Source organism: Taudactylus pleione, unplaced genomic scaffold (assembly GCF_031769625.1).
Source record: "Taudactylus pleione unplaced genomic scaffold, aTauple2 ptg000114l, whole genome shotgun sequence".
NCBI lineage: Eukaryota > Metazoa > Chordata > Amphibia > Anura > Myobatrachidae > Taudactylus > Taudactylus pleione.
Window position 1 is genome coordinate 5,295,801 of NW_028284516.1, and position 16,119 is coordinate 5,311,919.

At 46.0% G+C, this 16,119-nt stretch overlaps 1 protein-coding gene across 2 annotated transcripts in view; it reads right to left on the reverse strand.

Annotated features, from left to right (window-relative positions):
- NECAB1 (N-terminal EF-hand calcium binding protein 1) overlaps positions 1-16,119 on the reverse strand; it is a 298,804-nt gene that overhangs the window by 235,470 nt on the left and 47,215 nt on the right. The window lies entirely within an intron of this gene.

Sequence of the window (16,119 nt, forward strand, 5' to 3'; positions counted from 1 at the left end):
AGCAGTATCATTGTGTTACGATCTACCGTTACCCAGATTTACCAGCATGTTCTCTGAATTTGGAACTTTGTAATTTGCAGCATCTGGAAACCAGTCAAATTGGGGAAGGAATACCCGGATCCCTTGATCTGTCTTCTACTATACACCACCTGCTGCCTGGAATTCACCCCTAACAGAGACTGGTCAAAGATCTACTGTAACGCCAAGTGCCTCACATCACCTGTGAACTGAGACTTAGGGGTAAATTTACTAAAGGTCAAGTTTGTTTTTTTGGTGGTGTTTTTCCATTGGTTTTGCAATCCGTCCTTTTTGCTAAAGGTAAAACTGACGAAAAAATTACAGACTTTAGAACATCAGATCACTATCAATGTTTATTTAGCAAAAAGCATAGAAACCCCGGATTAACTAAGCGTCGGGTTTTGAATCAGATGGGCACAAACAACAGACCTCCCTGTGTCAGGCGAGTTTGTGTGAAGCACTGCACAGATTACTATGATCTGTGCAGTCTTTGTTAGATTAATATGTTTATAAATGGTTAAATGACAAAAAAAAAAAGCATGGGACCCCCCCCCCCCTCAAGTCAATAACCAGTACCGGGCCTCTAAGCCTAGGCTGGTATTGGAAAATATGGGGGAAAAACAGGACACAAACACACTCTCTGCAGAGTGTTAAACCTGCAAGAACTTCTGTGACCACCCACCCGCCGAGCGCAGCGAATACGTCCACATCACAAACTATACCCATCATACACTCTTCCCTCTGGGTGCTCTTATAAATATCTTGTGAGCATCTTATTGTGATATTGATAAAAATACATTGACTGTTGTCACTACACACTCACCACCATGACACACCAGGTGGTTAGCAGGAAGTACTAACTATAGATGTGTTCTCATACACCTAGAGTTAATACACCTTAAAGTGCGAGACGCCCGACGCAGCTGAACCGCTCTGAGAGGAGTAGCGTACCGTCTTTTTCGCATCGCAGATGCAGCAATACGCCACTCACAGTGTACTGGAGACGCTGGGCTGTGACTTTAACTGCACAGGAATTAGTTTTAAACACGTACAATGTCCCAGATGAACTTGGCGTGAGAAAATGCCGCTGCATTGTGGCACCTTGTTTACAGATTCAGACTCATTTGCACCCAGATGTACAAATGTCACACATCAAATTGATCAGTGCAAGCTAGCAACGTAGTTTTGTTGCTTCCAGTTGTTTTATTTGTGTAAAAGATGCTTGGCGCAGCAGATTTGCCGGGGACCTGGTGGGCAGAGAGGGGCAGTTTAGGGCGACTGAGTACCTGATTCAGCAGGGAATGCAGCCACGAATTCGCACACACCCGGCCGATGTTTGTGTTCTGCACATGAGTATGCATTGCAGTGCATGTGCGTTAACCTGCCGCTGCGATCGGAAAGCGATCACAGGGAGCACGCAGTCTCAGCACACATTGATTGACAGGAAGTGACTGTTTGGGGGTGGTGACCGGGGGTGGGCAGGCGTGCTAGTGCGTTTGAACGCCATTACAGGGAACGTGCATAATTAAGCCCCTGCGACGGAAGACGCAGCCAGAGCTCTAGATGCACACATGAAGCAGCCAAAATCCTGAGTGAGGTCAGGTCAACCACTATTATGCTAATGGGTTTGATGGTTCTCGATGTTACCGATATTTACGCTGTCTAGCGAGGTATTGCGGATGTGAGCAAAGGGAAGTGGGCGGCATCATGTCGTGGTGGGCATCTGGTTCTTGTGCTGCGGTGTCATTGCGATTGGGTTCATTAGAAGATTTTCACAGCGGCCCGGTGCGTGCGTATGCAGACTTGCGTTCTGTGCTGAATCAGGCCCTGAAGCCGCAGTGTATGAGGACACATCTGTAGCCATAAACACAGTAACATAGCTATCTGCATAACACATAATACATGTCACACAGGAGCAGCACTACCAACTCTACCTACCTATACACATCTCAGAGGTTGGACACCTTCTGGTGCGGCAGTGTGTGAGCGCAGTTACCCCCTAATTACTCTACATCTGATTCTGAGTAAGGCACATCTGTAGCTGCTTCTCCATCTGGCCTCGGCAGCCTAGTAACTCTATTATAGTAATGCGAGTATCCGCCCATCCATGCCGATAATCCATCCATCTTCATTCTGAAAGCCGGCTTGCCCATTTGTTATTCCATCCGCAGCCACCATCATTAGTATTGGCACATACCCAACCCATGCTGGGTGCAACAGCTCTGTCAGAAGCAGGTGTCCCATCTGCATCCATACGCTCCAAATAAACACAGAATTCTTGCCACATGCCCACAGGATCAGTTCCGTGCGAGCGCATAGATGTCACCAAGTTGGCACCTAGAAACGCCCATGTCACGGAAAGAGTGATCTGTCAACAGATGATCAATTCATCCACTCTGTCAATCTCCGCCCATGTGCGCATGTATGGCGCAGTGTATGCGAATGCTTCTTAGGACGCATGCACAGTTTGCAGATATCCATGGGATATCTTGTGTCCATGTCACAATCAGGTCCTATCTGTACTGAGATTACACTGCAATGTAACATACATATTCATTTGTAGACAAGTTCCCAAACATTTACAGTATACAGTCATTATTATAGCATAAATCTGTATATAGGAGTGGGATGTGTATGAGAGTGCAGTTCTAAATTATTATATAGCATTTGGAATGGATTAAGTATGTTTTTACAATTCTATTTCTGTTATACTATAATAACCAGTTCTACACTAACTGACCTTGTTTATATTCTCAAGGTCATACAGAGAGATATACCCTTCACCCTGTAAGGGGCATATATATTAAACAATATTTACAGATTACCCCCAAAACACCAGATTCTCATATATCTGCTACGGTCCCTCCATTCAAAACTGTGAAGCAGCCCCCATTGGTTTCTGTACGGCTGATGCAGTCGGATTTACCAAGCTCTGGAATGTATAATACCATCTGAAGGTTACACCAGTTTGGCTTTGCAGAAAACTTCCTAACAGGGATTCAAAACCCTTATTCCAGGGTCTCTGTAGCTGGCACCATATCAGACACTAATGGCACTTGTTAAGGGAGCACTCTCCCCTGATTTTTGCTACAGATATTGAGTCCCTGGTAGCAGTGGGAGGAGGAGCCCTGTGTGCATCACCCATCGCGGGCCCCCTCCTCTCACTCCGATGGCCGGCAGCTGACCGACGCAGCTGGCCGGTCACCACAGAATCTATAGACTCTGGGCACTAGAGTGTGCCCAGGGTCTATTGTGCATGCAGCCGGCATTTTCCCGGAGATCTCCTCACAGCGCATGCGAAAAAAGCTGGAAAAATGGCCGCGACGGGCATTTTCCGGCGTTTGAACAGCGCTGGGAGACACGACGCGGGACTTCGGAGAGGTAAGTATTACAAAGTATGGGTGCAGAGTGTGCTTTGCGGACCCCCCTGGACACGGGAGCCCGTATTCACCGCATACCCTGCACCCATTATAGATACGCCCCTGCCTGGTAGTGCATAAAAGTCTCTGCCTGAACATTGAATAATAGTGGTTTGCAAGGAGGAATATAACATATTGCTCATTGCTGCTGATGTTTTATTTACAGTACATTATGTCCTCAGGGGCGCCACAACGGTTTTAGGTTGGGGGGTGCAAGATATAATTTCACTTTGACGCCCCTAAATTTCTGAATGTCGCTCCCTCAGGGACAGCTGGAGTAACCCACCACATCACTTACCTGATGACAGAGATAAGTAAGCCTGAGGGGCCTTTGGTTTTGCTGCTTTGGCCTCTGTATGCAGACATCACTGCTCTCTCCCTGTCTCCTCACTCATAGACACAACACTAACAGCGCTACCGCACAGCTCCGGTAACACATGCAGCCAAAAGAGCATCCCTGTACAGACAATTTATCCCACCAGCGCCGGGAGAGGAGGAGGACAGTTACTGCTGGGAGTTGTAGTTTGGCATAGGCTTAGGAATTTATTGCTACAGTGCACTGAAGTTCGCCCTATGTACAGACATGAACATACACATAGTGACTGCAACGTCAAATTCCACCCAAATACATATGTAGGGACACTTAAGAGGAGATTTACTAAGCTCAGGAAAGTGATAAATTAGAGAGTGATAACTACCAGCCATTCAGCCCCTACCTGTCATGTTACAGGCTGTGCTTGAAAAATGAGTTAGGAGCTGATTGGTTGGTAGTTTATCACTCTCCAATGTATCACTTTCCAGAGCTTAGTACATCTGCCCCATAATCCCTCCAATCCAGCAATTCATGCAACAACTAATAATGCAATAAGTTTAGCACAATAGGTGCAGTACATTACTATCAGACAACACTACACACACTATGCTGCGCTGGTTATACCATACTTGCCTACTTTTGAAAAAGCATTTCAGGGAGATTGTGAAAGCACCACCTGTGAGCCCGGCGTTAAAGTGGGCGTGTACTGCTAGATCTGAGGGGCGTGTCATAGAATTGTTATGTATCCAATATTAAACGAGACCCAAAGCGGTTATGGAGGGTACACATGGAACGATCAGACAACGATCAGATATCGTTGGCTGATCGTCCTTCATGTTGTTATTATTATCCTTTATTTATATGGCGCCACAAAGGTTCTCCCGCACCATACACAGTACATACATGAGCACACAAGAAAAACGGTTAATAGCAATACAAAACAATGTAGGACAAGGACATGGTTTATAAACATAGCTGCATAACACAAGCAACAGGACAGGAGCAACCAGGTGTTAGGTGCCGTGTGGGGAGTTAGGAGTAAATTATACTATAAGTAGGGGGAGGAGAAGCACGTGAAGAATGAGGGCCCTGCTCGTGAGAGCTTACATTCTAAAGGGGAGGGGCAGACAGACAGGGGCGACACAGATGGGGTAGATAGTGAGGAAGGAGCATGGAGCAGTGGGTTAGGATATGGGCTGTGGAATGTGTGTTTAAGATGACCTGATGTTATGTCAAAATTAAGTCCTTAATTCATCTATCTCTATGACAGAAAATATATTTTAATTGTGTTATTTACATGAGAGATGTACAAAATAATGTTGTAGCACTTTAATTATTGTGTGTTACATTTAAATACACCCTGATAATAAATGGATATGGGACTGTCCTGCCATCCTGATACAGTAGTGACTACTTTAATCCCAGCTGCTGGGTGCTATGCCATGCTCCTGTGAGTGGGTGCATCTCACATGCTAGACCCACCCACAAATGGGTGCAGCCATGCCCAACATGCTGTTGTCCCACAGGATGTTACAGTACCCTGGCCCAGAATTTCTCTTGGCAGCCCTGGAGGTGACGGGCAGAACCATGTGGGCCTAGTGGTGGGGTAACAAGGCCATGGAGGGAGGGAGGGAGGTGGTTGACAGTGGAGGAACAGGAAAGGCAGGGGAAAGAAGCAGAGGGTTGGAAGGCAGACTGATGAGAGAAAATAGGGGGAACAGCAAGTGGAGGAGACAAGAGTGGGAGGATAGGGATGGATAAAGTAGAGGATTATGTGGGCAATGAATAAAGGGCGTTTGAAGTAAGGGTGTCCATGCTGTGGACGAGGTAATAAGTGAGATGAAAACTAGAGTGGAGGCTGTGTGACGTAGAGACAGTGTGGATTAAAGTTGTTATATGTTCAAAAATAGAGATAAAAGAACAGTGCTGCTATTGTATGAGCGCAGCTCCAAAAGTGATATATAAAGAGAGGTGTGTGAGTAGTGGGAGAAGGAATTAGTTATTAAACACATGATTAAAGTGGATAGATGTGATCCAGCACATGCACCAACCCCCAAACTGCTAGAACGACCCGCGATGAATGATTGCGGGTCCCTATAGTATCCAGGCTAGCCTGGCCGATATCGACCATCCGTGCCCGCGCATCGACCATCGTTTGGAGGTTGGAAGGGGCCCAAAAACAGGACGATATGATCGATAACGATATAATGATATCGTTATCGTTCTTATCGTCCTGCAAAGTTAGACCGTGTGTACGCACCATTAGTAATGGAGCGTACACACGGTCAGATTTGTCAGACTTGTCAGATTTGTCAGATGAACGATTGAACGATTAAACGATTTGAACGATTTTACCAAAGTTTTGAACAATTTGAACGATTTGAACGATTGAACGATTTTTGACTACATTAAAATGAATGGAATCGTCCAAGTCTGACTGCAAACCCATCAGATGTCAGATATCGTTATCTGACAAACGGGAACGCGCATCGTTGATCGTCCATCGTCCAGGCATGTCAGATATGAACGATTTTCCTTCAAATATGAACGACTGAACGATTTTTAAATCGTTATCGTTCATATCTGAAGGAAAAATCTTACCGTGTGTATGCACCATAAGATCTATTTGTTGATGAAAACACACTGATACATTACAGAAAATACATGTAGCCATAGGAATCATTGTACCTTATAACCTATGCAGGGAAATTATACTAATGATCCCATTTGAATGTATATCTCTCTGTTTTTTTAATATAACAGCTTCATAATGGGGGTAAGATGCAATCAGGGAGATTACTAGACTCGTCAGGGAGATTGCTACTATTTCAGGGAGTCTCCCTGACAATAAGGGAGAGTTGGCAAGTATGGGTTATACCCAGAGGAGGAAGACATGCTCAGGCTTCACCTTATTATGACCAAAATCCAACAGCAACAAAACCTTCTAATACTATAGGAGGTGACAATAGAATGTATTGGGAGTGCAAATATTGTCAAAAATAAGCAAATATGTAAACTCATTTTCCCTAAACTTTATCCTCTGATAAGTCAGATACATACAGCTGTATATGTGTATCCAACATAGTAATTACCTCACCGCTTCTGTTCATTATAGGGGCTACATTTGTTCTCAGCAAACACATGCCCAGCAGGAACTGCCAGGCTCTGATGTATCCTCCCATGAGCAGGACCAGCTACAGGGGTAGCCGTGCCCTGTGCAGCCTGGGCAGCAGTCGCCCTCTAAATTACGTTATTTGGGGCGTGTCCTCATGGCTCGCCTCCCATGTAAAGTCACTAGCTGGGCCTCCCCCAGCACTCAATGGATGCCATGCGCATGCGGGCAGCCTCCATTCGGCTACTCCGGGATCCGGCACCGCTGCACAGATGCGGCAGGGGGGGTGCCCAACCTCCTGGCCAGACCACCCGCTGAAATCGGGATATTGGGAGGGGTTCGCCCTCTATGGGGTGGTGCCCCTGTTCGACCGCACTGGCCGAACAAGCCTCGAGCGTGGCCCTGCTCATGAGGCTGCTGCTGATCCCCTGCACGGGTCAGAGAAGCATGTGATGAGATCCATCAATCAGAGCTCAGCGCATGCCTCTCTGACCTATTGTGATACAGGTGAAGATATAAATTTTTTTGTATAAATGTTAATGTGTAGTAAGTGTACAACACTTGTAAGCTTGAGGTTCAGGAGTCCACCCCCAGCATGTTTACTGCTAATAGTGACTTTGAGGCTATTGTCAGCTAACGGGTTGATTGAGCCTCATTTTACTACTAGAAAAATAGTGCAAGCTGAGGAGTCAGACGTGAGGGAGAAAGAGGATGAACTGCAAGTGATTTTACTGGTTGGAGCAAAGGGGAGGTTTATTCATCAAGCAGTGAGAGGCTCTATTTGTCGACATCGTGCGATGACATTACCTATACCCACCAAAGGGGCAACCAGAGATGCTGGGGAGGATCCAGGTGAAACTGAGGCCTGCTGCTCAATTCGCAGTATTACTGGAACCCTTGCCGGCAGGATTAAGCTGCTAGTAAGGGGGAGAAATCCACTGCATACAGTAGCAGCAGGCAGGACTGATAAATTGCATGTAAAATGCATTCTGTACTGCTTCAAAAAGCAGCGATAAAGAAAGAAAACATTGGCACCACCAATAAGAGTTCTCAGTTATATATAATATTATGTACTGCAATACAATGGGGCTCACGCAGAGTTGGTCATTAACGCATTTTGCATTTTTTTACCCCACAAAATGCATCTTTCCACACTGACATGCGTAACAAATCACCATAGATATGCTGACCAAGTCACATTTATGGCTTGATGTGCGCAGGGAGACAAGACAGGGTGGGAAGGAGCGCGTTGATGTAGCCAATGTACAGTGAGGGCATGTGGGTCAGTTTGGAGGCGGATCACTTGCTGGTGCTCAATCCCTCTCCCAGTTCTACTAATATTCTCACAATGCTGCTGTGATGTATATGCAGGATCACAGCGAATGAGTTTCCAGTAATAAAACACATTTCCTACCTAGCTTGCAAAGTAGAAGGCTACTGATATGTTTATTATTGTGTGCTAATACAAAAATAGTATTTGTGTCTTGTTCGATTTCCAATTTACAAGCTCCCAGCAACTTTATTAGTTATGAATTACATGTACAGAAATGGGGATGCATTGCGTACTGGTTTTTAAACAATTTTTACTATACTATCACTGTGAAGCCATGCTTCCTGCTATATTCCCAGGCCTGCTGCTTCTGTTACATGCTGGAGTAAGCAGACATATTTTACAGACATGCACCGGTGAGCAGTTCTGCATGGGTAGCGAAAGTGCTGGTTTTATTTTAGCTTATTTTATGTTTACAATTTGACACTACTTGTATTCAACTCTGCATCGATCCCATTGTATATATGAAGAGGAGTACAGCACGGAAGGACTGCCTTTATAAAACAATACTGCAGTAAGATCATGCAATCATTTTAACTATATTTGCTTAAAAAAAACCTCTACATCTTATATATAACATTAATTGGTCTGTCTGTTTGTTTGTTTGTCTGTCGGTCCGGTTATGCATTCTGAGTCCCCTGCACCGATTGGGATGAAACCAACGCGAGCTGGTCCATTTGGATCCTGGCAAGGGCTTAGGGGGTTAGGGTCCCGGTTGGACCTCCTGTTGGTGTAGGCTGGGCAGAAATTTGACCCTGGGAGACTGTTCTGAGCCTTCCGCTGGATGGATTTGGACGAAAACATTGGATCCCAGAAAACATACTTGGGGTTGAGGCAGAGCCGGCCCTAGGCATAGGCATAATAAGTAAATCCTAGGGGCGACTTGAATGCCTAGGGGCATTCCAGGGCTCTGCCACGCCTCCCCTGCTGCTGACACGATTGGAGCTCAGCTCACATATATATATATATATATATATATATATATATATATATATATATAATATATATATATCATTCAATCCGGCACTCTTGATAAATTTACTGGTAATCTCGTGGGTGCCCTCCTAAGTAAGGAATGTTAAACAAATTCCTATACCGAGCTGAACAGCCGCCTCAGGAAAAAAAACAGACGGCACTCGTCAGTGGTTGCAAAAAAGTGATATATTGTCACAAATCACATAGATGCTGTTGATGTTTCAAGACCCATGGTTTTTTCTTGTCCTGATGAAAAGACAGATGGGTCTTAAAATGTCGACAGCACCTACTGAGGAGTGCCGCCTGTTTTTTTCCTGAGGGCCTGTTCAGCTCGGTATGGGAAATTGTTAGGGGGCACCAGTCAAAATTTTGCCTGGGGCACCAAATGGGCTAGGGCCGGCTCTGGGTTGAGGCCCTGGTTGAACGTTGAATGGTTGGTGTACGCTGGGCAGAACTTTGACCTGGGGACGCTGGACAGAGCTTTGACTGTGGGTGGCACCATTGATTGCCTGGAACGACACCCTGCAGCCACTAGTGCTACTGCAGAGCCGTCCCGGAGTGCAACTGCAAAGCCACCCTGAGCGTCCAAGGGACGCTGCACCCTGCAGCTCTACATACTGGAGCCAGAGGCGGAGCTGATGGTCCTGCCCCCTTGGTGTTATGTAATGGCACCACATGTTTAGGGGTGTGGCCAGCACAGGGTGGCATAAATCCCAGTGACAGTGCTGATTCTACATTTCTAGATTAAAAAGCTTTCAGTAACGATAACTTAAACAAATAGTAACAAATACCTACTACCTAAGTGGCATGTAAAATATTAGGGTTGGCTGCAATTGGTTCCGCATTGCATGCTCAGAACTACATGCCCATATGCTGAGTTGTACGTAATTATATACGACAAGACCGCACAATCGGTGCGCTTGTTTTCATTATTATCACTGTGTGCTTGCACAGCCCTTTCCTTGGTGCAAAATATACATCTGAAAACGTACGTGTAACTCTGCAAATCCACCTACAAGCCATCACGGAACTACATGGAGACGCTATTCAATTGCATAGGTTCCTGCATCGCCCATACTGGTGCATGCCTGAAAACGCAAGATATGCTCCACAAAAGGACTTGCGTCCATATTTTTTAGGAGAGCTGTCTATGGGCAAAACAGGAAAATATGCTTAATTATCATGTTATAAAAACAGCTTTTATATAAATATTTAGCTAGATTGTATATATAATTATCTGTTTTGTTTGGGAACATGCATTTTTTTGGTTAAATTGATTGTCCATAAATGTAGAGTTTTAGTGATACAATTTAGGAAATCCACTTTTGATTTGCTGTTCTGGGCAATTGCCAGCCCACATTTTGCACCAGACTGTAAGTAGAGCTGAGACTAAAGGCGGGTATCCACTTGCCGATTAAAATGAGTGATTGAACGATAACGATATCATTATCGTTCAATCGCTCATTAATCGGGCACTATAATGTTGGAAACGACCAGCGATGCTCGTTCCCGCTGGTCGTTTCCGACATCAGTCATCGCCCGAACATGCCGGTCAATCTGCCGATAATGACAGATTGGCCATGTTCGGGGATAAGGGAGGGTGCCTGCACTGAATGACATATCGTTCAGTGTAGGCACTACAGGGGATCAGGAACGACTGTACGATTACGATGTTGTAATCGTACTGTCTTTCAATAGTCGGGTAGTGAATGCGCACCTTAAGATACTGGCAATTCATCCTATCCTGTGGTATGGTCTCGTTAAGATGAGTAATTCCAGGTAGAACAAAAATAATAGGGAAAATACCTTCCAGAATACTGACGCCCAAATTCCGCTGGAGAAAAGCTGCCATATCTGCACCTAAATGCATAATGAGCTGAATTTTCTGCAGAAACCCTGTGAATATGTTGCTCATCTCTATTCCACAGCTAATGAAAATCCCCAGGTTGCATCTAATTAGTCCTAATACACCCGCTGCCTATATTCCTTGGTCAGATGCTGTCAATAATTGCAAAGTGCGTGGACATTCCACATGAGCCACAAAAGACCAATTAGGCTCTGTGAAGTAATAGTCTACATAAACATTTCCTCCCCAAAACCCTCAGACTAAGCATCCTTCAATTATGCTCCACATTACTTACACATCCCATTCCGAATGAATGATTTCTAAAGGCTCAGTAAGAGGGGACGATGCCAAAGCTATGATTTTGTATAAGGTATTGAAGCGAAGCTGCCTGAAGAGATAACAGTTGTAGAACTTAAAATATTTTCCCTCTTTGTAACAATTTGGCACAGCGTGTTTCTGGAATATTGCTACAATGTAACCTTCCTACATTTTTATATCATCATATCAAGCACATTCTTTCCAAAGCAGAACACCAGTGCACGGAACGCTCGCAGGTTGTCTACAGTTATATCTTGATTAAATATAGCATAAGAAAAGAGGTCAAGTCTACTATAATATGGCCCATTACTTAAGGGTTCCGGACTGTAGATAAAGGGCCTGATTCAGAGCCGCTCGCTGTTTGAGCTCTCGCTCTGAATCAGGGTGGGGATTTTTTTTTTCGGCCTCCAGGCCACTCGTTAAGCTGTGGGTGACCATCCACAGCTTTTGCAAGTTGCCTGGCGATGGTCGCCTCGATAATCGAGACCATCGGGCTTGCGACGAGACCCTGTGGTAGGGGCTCAGCTCTCGCAAGCCCAAGTGGACTTTCTGCTCTAATAGAGCAGGAAGTCCACTACTGACATCACTAGTGATGTCAGTAGGGCCGCCCACAAACGCCAGGTGTTCCTAAAGGTGGCATTTGTGCAGCCACCCCCCCTCCCCGCCTACAAAATGGGGCGAGCTGTCAATCAATCCCCGCTTATCCCCGTATTCAATTAGAAATTGGCAAAAACGGCACCCGGCGAATTTGGAGCTAGCAAAAAGTACTGTCAAAAATGGGGAAAACAGTCTGTACCCCCCGAAAAGTTTCACTAACATAGGGGATCACTATAGGAGTGTTCTAGTACCCCTAATAAAGCTATTCTGGGCACTTTTGTTTTTTCAAAAGCTTGCTATTAGCGTCTTTGCATAAGTGGTGAAGAATAGCATTAAGCAATATTTTTTCAACCAAATAAGTAGTCCCGCAAATTTGGGGTACATGAAAATGGGTGCAACCATATTTTAAAGTTGGTAAAGTGAAGTTTTTAAAAACGTTAAAAATCCACCAATCCCATAAACACCTGGCGAATACTTGGGTAGCCCCCTGGAGTCGGAATCGGTATGATTCCCGGCAGCGCCTGGCCGACAAAAGCAGAGTTCCCGGCAGCGGAAGTCCGCCAGCGCTAGAAATCCCGATCGTCGCTAAGGTAAGTATAAACTAACCTAACCCCCTAACCCTAACCCTCCTTAGGGGTGCCTAAACCTAACCTCCCCAAGTGCCTAACCCTAATCCCCCCTCTAAGTGCCAAACCCTAACCCCCCCCTTCCCCGCTGCCTAAACCTAAGACCCCCGGGGGGGTGCCTAACCCTAAGTCCCCCCTGGGGGTGCCTAACCCTAACCCTCCCTCCCCCTAGCCTAAACCTAACCCTCCCGGGGGTTGTGCCTACCCCTAAGTCCCCCCCGGGTGTCCTAAACCTAACCCTCCCCCCCGCGGCTGTCCGCTCGCGGAGCCCGGCATCCCTTCGATCGGGATGCCGGGCGCCTGTCTCCCGGCGTCGGGGAAATGACAGGTGTCTAGATAAAGACACCCGGCATTTCACCCTCGCCGGGATATGACAGTCGGGAAGCCGGCTGTCGGTATTAAGGCAGCTGGTTTCCCAATTGTATATCCTGGAGTCTATTTCTCTAGTTTTAAAGTTTGTCCTCCAACATTGGTCTTTTTCGGCCCCAAAATGAAAGTGCTTTTTTGGGGTGTTCTTAAGTATTTTTTCCATTTTTTTGACACAGTTCAGCTTTGGGGGGCTGTCCCAAGGGTGCTGTGTGGTTTCCGCAAGTTTGCACCCCTAAACCCCAATTCTGCACTTTTTTCGCCTGTTCTCATAGGCAAATCTTTTCCGCTGAGTCCAATGCATTGACTTTCTGCACCGACGAAAAGTCTCCAGAATTGAATACGGGGATAAGACTTCGCCAGGCGAAATTACGTCACCGGCGAAACTTTTTTGCACCAAATTGAATATGCCCCAATGTCTACATAGACACCAGATGTTAGACCAGCATTTTTCAAACACTGTGCCATGGCACACTAGTGTGCTGCGAGTGGTTGTCAATTGTGCCGCAGCGGTCAGCTCAGCTTGCTTGTACTGTAGTGTGTATCGTTCTTGAGGAGGCCAATGTAGTGTGTTTTATTCCTGAGGAGGCCAATGTAGTGTGTTTTATTCCTGTGGATGCCAATGTAGTGTGTTTTATTCCTGAGGAGGCCAATGTAGTGTGTTTTATTCCTGTGGAGCCCAATGTGGGGTGTTTTATTCCTGAGGAGGCCAATGTAGTGTGTTTTATTCCTGAGGAGGCCAATGTAGTGTGTTTTATTCCTGAGGAGGCCAATGTAGTGTGTTTTATTCCTGAGGAGGCCAATGTAGTGTGTTTTATTCCTGAGGAGGCCAATGTAGTGTGTTTTATTCCTGAGGAGGCCAATGTAGTGTGTTTTATTCCTGAGGAGGCCAATGTAGTGTGTTTTATTCCTGAGGAGGCCAATGTAGTGTGTTTTATTCCTGAGGAGGCCAGTGTAGTGTGTTTTATTCTTGTGGAGGCCAATGTGTGTGTATTTTTTTATGTGAGAGCCAATGTGAATGTTTTTTTGGTGACGCACATCGCATCGCTGGATAGTGTGCCTTGGCAATTTTAAAATCTTGTGTAGTGTGCCTCGAGTTGAAAATCACTGTATTAGACAGTCAATAGGTCGACAGGGCCAAAAGGTCGACACATGATTTTTTTTTTTAGGTATAGGGTTAGGCACTTCCCGGAAGGTTAGGGGTAGGTACTAGAAGGAATGGTTAGGGTCAGGCACCTACCACGACGGTTAGGGTTAGGCAACAGGAGGGAAGGTTAGGGTTAGGCACCAAGGGGAAGGTTAGGGTGAAGATTAGGGCTAGAAAACTGAAAAAATCATATGTCGACCATTTTTGAGTCCACATTTTGACCCTGTCGACCATTTGTACCTGTCTACCTTTAATGTGTCGAGCTGTTGTCCCTGTCGACCTACTGTCTGTCTAACATCTGGTGTCTATCTAGACACTGTGCGGGATGCATTCCGCTGGTCATCGCATGCATGGCGGCATTGGTAACGCCGGTATGCATGACGATCACCACAAAGGACTGCTTTGTCGGTAAGAGTGTCCCTTTGCGATGGAGGGACTTACGGGTCTATGACCCAGAAGACCCTCCGGCATCCTTCTGCGCATGCGCAGAAGGACGCGAATGCCGCGGTGGCTGCTGGGAGAGATCCGATTGGATCCCTCTCTCAGCTCACTGCGGATAGAAGCCCATAGGCTTCTATGGGTAACGCCATCGGGAAGATGGCATTACCCACCGCAACCAAAGCTTGGTGCATATGAAAAATGTGGTCAATCCCGCATTTGCGGAGTGTGACGGCATTTTGCTCATTGATGCATCCTGCCCATTGTCTAGCTAATTACTGTCTATCTCTTATCACCTTATCTTATCTATCACCCGTTACTTAAGCACTTCACATAGTGAGTCCATGTCAATATGAATACAATTTAATTTCCTTAGATACACAAACCTCCCAACCACAGGCAAAGTAACGCCTGGGTGGGTCCCATGTAAAGCAACCTTTCACCTTCCATGCAGTGGGCTCCCCAACCTTCTGCCGGCTACACCATCTACTGTGTTATATCCTGGAAGATGGCGCATTCACAGAAAATAGTAAAGGGCCTGTCACAGTACCAGAGTCTTTGCTAATATCTGCGCCCAAAATGGCACATCCTATTTTGGTCACTGAAAATTGTGACTGCTCAGTGGTTTGAAGAATGTTTGCTCCAGTTACTGGAGTCAGTACCAGAGCAGGGCTCTATGCCTCCCTGCGCCAGCACTAGGAAAATAGAGCACTGCCCGGAGCGTCCTTTGGATGCTCTGGGCATCTCTACAGGCTACAGGGTGCGTCCCTTGGATGCACCGGGTGGCTCTGCAGTAGCCCTAGTTACGGCCCTGACCGGTGTAATTTAGGTTATGTAAGTAGGGGGTCATCTTTCTGACCTAATCGCAAAGTAAACATTTTTAGCAAAATTCACCAGCACATAAAGACTTTTCATTCACCCCACCATAGCATTATATGTCAGTGTTTGCAGTGTAAGTATACTTTCTGTATGTATTCCCACCACTCAGCAGTTCCCAATTAACACAGATACAGTAAATTAAAAATATTTCAGCCCTGAGCCTTCATTTTTGTTTACCGATATTCACAGTGTTCCGCAATCAGGGCCTGATTCAGTTCAGAGATGGACGCTAATGCCCACACAGCTGCGAATTTGCACGCAGCGGCTGGTCTGCTAATCCAAGCGACTGCGTACAAAGACGCGGCAACGGTTGCAGATCAGTAGCTAGTTATCATTATCAGACTTCTGAGTGAGCCTGTGGTTGCGAGGAATGGCTGCGGGAACTGAGATGCCGGAGCCATTTTTACTGAATATGGGATCGCAGTCGCAGGCAGAGACAAAATAGTCGTGTCACGTCAGCATCCACGTTGCCACATGCAAAAAGTCCATCTCTGTCTATCACTTTGTCAATAAATCTTCAATGCAAGCAGAGGTGTATCGTTGAACCATGGCAAAGCAGTGACTTTTTTTAAAACTGAAACCTGCCAATAAGAAAAGGAGAGAAGAGTGGTGGTGACAGAAGCCAATGAGAAAAGGAGAGAGAGGTGGTGACAGAAGCCAATAAGAAAGGAGAGGGGAGGGGCAAAGAGCCGATCACAGGGTAGAGAGGGGAGGTGAGAAGTGACTGTAATCAGT